The sequence below is a fragment of the Macaca fascicularis genome, chromosome 7 (assembly GCF_037993035.2).
Source record: "Macaca fascicularis isolate 582-1 chromosome 7, T2T-MFA8v1.1".
In the NCBI taxonomy this organism is placed as follows: Eukaryota; Metazoa; Chordata; class Mammalia; order Primates; family Cercopithecidae; genus Macaca; species Macaca fascicularis.
In genome coordinates, this window is record NC_088381.1 from 73929097 (window position 1) to 73933273 (window position 4177).

Below are 4177 nucleotides of genomic sequence, written 5' to 3' on the forward strand. Positions count from 1 at the left end.
AGCCAGTCATTGCACACACATGTTAGCTGGCCTAATTTAAAAGATCAGCCTCCCCCAGATTCTGAGGACTTGTTCACAGATGGCAGTTCTGTGTCAAATGCAGAGCACTGAGCTGCGTATGCAATAGTCAATCACATCACCATTATCTAAGCCCAGTCACTGCCCCTTGGCACATCAGCACAAAAGGCTGAAATCATTGCTCCCACCCGAGCATTAATGTTGAGACAAAAGAAAAAGCTTAACATCTATACAGATTCTACATATGGCATTCCTTGTAGTTCATGTTTATGCTACAATCTAGAAAGAAAGGGGACTACTAGCTAGCAAACACTCCCCCATAAAGCATGGGCCTGAAATTCTTCAGCTATTGGAAGCAATACACCTGCCAAAGGCCATAGCTATAATCCACCATAGGGGGTGTCTAAGGGACTTAACCCCTATAGCACAAGGGAACAGAAATGCTGATAGAGAAGCCAAAGCCACATCCCTCAGGGTGCAATCCCAACAGATCCTAGCACAGATTTCCTTTCTACAATTTCCAATGGATCCTGAACACACACTACAGGAAGAACAGTTAATAAAGGAACAAGGGCGAGAGGGCGGGCGGGGCAAAAAAAAAAAAAAAAAAAAAAAAAAGGATCCTGGTGGTATATGGGATCAAAAATACATCTCCCTCAAACAGCCCAGTGGAGAATTATAAAAACCCTGGGTGACTCCTTCCATAGGGGAGAGATGCCACCCTGGCCATGGTTAACAGGCTCTTCATTGGGCCTGACTTAGCTTCGGTGGTCAAACAGGTCTGTCAAGCCTGCTCACTGTGTGCACTTAACCCAGGAAACAAAATGTCTCCTCTAATAGAACCAGTCCAGAGGAGAGGAACTTACCCAGGGGAAGACTGGCAATTAGACTTCACTCATATGCCAGCTTGCAGAGGATACAAGTTTTTGTCAGTGCTAACAGATATCTTTACCGGTTGGGTCGAAGCTTACCCTACCAGAACAGAGAAGGCTAATGAGGCTATAAAGTTTCTCTTAAAAGAATCCCCGGGTTTGGGTTACCTCAGAGCCTCCAAAGTGATAATGGCACATCTTTTATCTCCCAAATAACTCAAGGGGTTGCTAAGGCTCTTGGATTCAAATACTATTTACATTCAGCATGGAGGCCTCAATCCTCCAGGAGAGCAGAAAGGGCTAACCAAACTCTAAAATGAGCGTTAGCTAAACTATGTCAGGAAACATCAAAAACTTGGGTCAGTTTACTGCCTCTAGCCCTCTTAAGAATCCGTTATACCCCTAGAGCAAAAATTAAAATAACCCCCTATGAAATGTTATATGGAAAGCCATTCTTAACTAATGATCTAATTACTGATCCAGAAACAGCTGGTTTAGTAAAATACCTAGTTAACTTAAGATAATTTCAGTAGGCTTTGCAAAAGTTTGGAACTCAAAGGCTCCCCATACCGGGAATTAACCAGCAACCTAAAATCAGGCTAAGGGATAAGGTACTTGTTAACACATGGAAGGAGGGATCGCCTGCTCAACAATTGCAACCCCAATGGAAGGGACCATTTTCAGTGGTACTGGCTATGCCTTCTACGGTCAAGGTACTAGGATTAGATACTTGGATACATGTTTCAAGGATCAAGTCTGTGATACCTGAAGCCCCGGACCAGGAGCCTGAAGCTCCCATCAGACAGCCAAAAGACAAGTAAATGTCTACCAACTTTCCTTGGTGTTTTTGTTGCACAGTTACTGTAGGCTGGATAATAGCAGCCATGTTCTCAGATTTTTTGCAGTTTAATTGCTTTCTTTCAAATGATTGGAATCACTTCCTTTATAGTAATTAAGCAGACTGTTGTAATTCATTCCTATAACAAACATTCCTGACAGCATAGGTATCCACCCCCTGAAGTTCCCATTAAATCTTTTAACCAAATTCATTTCCTCTCATCTAGAGACCATCAAGCTTCAGATGATCCTGTGACAAGGTTTTCAGCCTGTTCCAAATGAAGACAGCACCCCTGGCCATCAAGAAACTACCCTGTCTCCACTCAATAGATCAGGGCGGGAGTTCAGTGATCCCCAGTAGGTAGGGACTGCGCCTCAAGTCAGTGTGACACAGTTATAGAAGAAAGACCATCAGTCCATCTGTCCCCTATAAAGATTTCCGGGGATCGTGTCTCTCAGGGGGGAAATGAGGCAGGAGAATAGGGTCGGGAGGCAGGGAACCTAAGGCTGATGCATGCTGACTAGATATCAGAGGCTACTGCCTTTCAATCCCTCCTTTTTCTGCATGGCAGTTGCTGCTTGGCAGTTGGAAATGAAAGTACCTTGGATTGGTCCTCTTCTGCGACCAATCAGACTGGTCTCGGGCCACTACTTTATGTGCATAGAGTGAACCAATGGGAAACTCCTGGAGAGTATTTAAAGCCCAGAAAATTCTGTAGCCCAGGCTCTTGAGCTGCTTGCTGGAGCCCGCTCCCACCCTGTGGAGTGTACTTTCGTTTAAAATAAATCTCTGCTTTTGCTGCCTTACTTTGTACATTTTGTCCAATTCTTTGTTCAAAATGCCAAGCACTTGGACAACTATCCTCAACCAGTAACAGATGCACTGGGCATAGGCTCTCGGTGCAGCCTGCACATGGCCCAGCCAGGGCTGGCCCCCTGCCCTCCCTGTGCAGCCCCCAGGACCCAGGTCATGTGATCAGGAGGAGGGGTGAGCCCCAGAGCCCTAAAAGCCTGGCCCTGGGTTGGGCCCAATACTGTTGGCCTGGTGGTGCTTGGGATTGGGGTGGGGATTGGTGGGAGGTGGGCTTCAGGAACCCCCCCCAAAACCCCCTGGCATCCCCGGCCACATCACCCCACACCCTCTCAAGCTGCGGGCCCCTCCCAGGCCCTTCGTAGGCGTATGGGGCTGGGCAAGGCGGCTCTACTGGGGGAGGGAGACTGGGGCTCAGATCAGCTGAAATCAAAGCCACAGCTCTCCTCCCCGCCACACCGCACCCCTGCCGAGCGCCGCGCACCTCCTCCTTTGTCACAATGTTTTTCAATCCGGTGAAGCAAACTGTCCAATTACAGCCAGGGCCTCCAGCTTCCATCTTTGCCGACGTTTAATTAACATGCTCCTCTTGGCAGCTGCTGACAAGTTCCAGAAACAGGTTGTAAAGGGTTTTTGTCTTTACCCAGCATGGAAAATGAGGGGTGTTACATCGCGGGAACATGAATAGGTTGCATTTCGATCCCACCTTCCCCTCCCCACTGCACTAGTAAGAGGCATGCAGCCGTGTGTGTGTGTGTGTGTGTGTGTGTGTGTGTGTGAATTGCAAGGGGGCAGAGGAGAGGGCGGAGTTGGAGGCTGAGAGACCTCCTCCCTCTTCCCTCACCCCTTCTTCCCAGGAGCCTTTGCTCCACAAAAGATCCGGATTCCATGTCTTATTCTCCAACTGGCACACTTTTGCCTCGCCTCTCTTCTAGCCAGTAACATACTTCACCGTGTTAATTCCTACCCATGGGTCTGTGCCCATGCTGCTTCTTTGCCATCCTTCTGGTAAACTCCTATTCAGCCTCCAGAACCCTGATCAGGTGGCCCTGCTTTGAGAAGCCAACGGGGCACAGACTTCCTGTCCAGCCACACCTGTCAAAGTTCAGCATGGATTCTGAGGGTCAGGTCTGTCCCCCAGCTAGACTGTGAGACCCTGAGACCAGGAAGTGTGTACTACTCTGCCCAGGGTGGTGGTGAGCCTGGGAGATCTACCCTCCTGAAACCTTCCCGCACTGTCCAGGGAGAAGAAGGCTGGCTTGGCAGAGAGGAAGAAGGGAAGGGATGGGGAGGAGGAGATGGGCCCAAAGAAGCCCTCCCTCCCTTCTCCCAGTCCTGCTGGAGTGCCCAGAGCAGGACCACATGGAGGCCACAAAAGGGATGCCAGATTTCTCAAGGGCTGAGTTTCTGGAGTAGCTGATGGAGGGGGCTTGAAGCAAGACCCCAGCCCAGAGCTGAGCCCTGCTGGGTGCCCCAGGCTGAAGGCAAGCTCCAGCACCCAGGTTCTGCTTCCTCAGCCTGGGATGGTTTTCCTTGTAGTGTGGGTGGTACCCTTGGATGAAGGTAAGGGCTGGGGCAGAAGCAGATCTCTTAGGTCCTTTTCTCTCTCAAACTGGCCCCATTGGAGCACTCACACCCA

At 49.4% G+C, this 4177-nt stretch overlaps 1 long non-coding RNA gene across 4 annotated transcripts in view; it reads left to right on the forward strand.

Annotated features, from left to right (window-relative positions):
- LOC135971897 (uncharacterized) overlaps positions 1–2534 on the forward strand; it is a 68185-nt gene extending 65651 nt beyond the window's left edge. For all 4 annotated transcript variants that reach the window (XR_012415363.1, XR_010588263.2, XR_010588264.2 and 1 more), the window contains one exon: positions 1955–2534. This is a non-coding gene — a long non-coding RNA (uncharacterized lncRNA). The remainder of the gene's footprint in view (positions 1–1954) is intronic.
- Positions 2535–4177: the final 1643 nt, after the last annotated feature.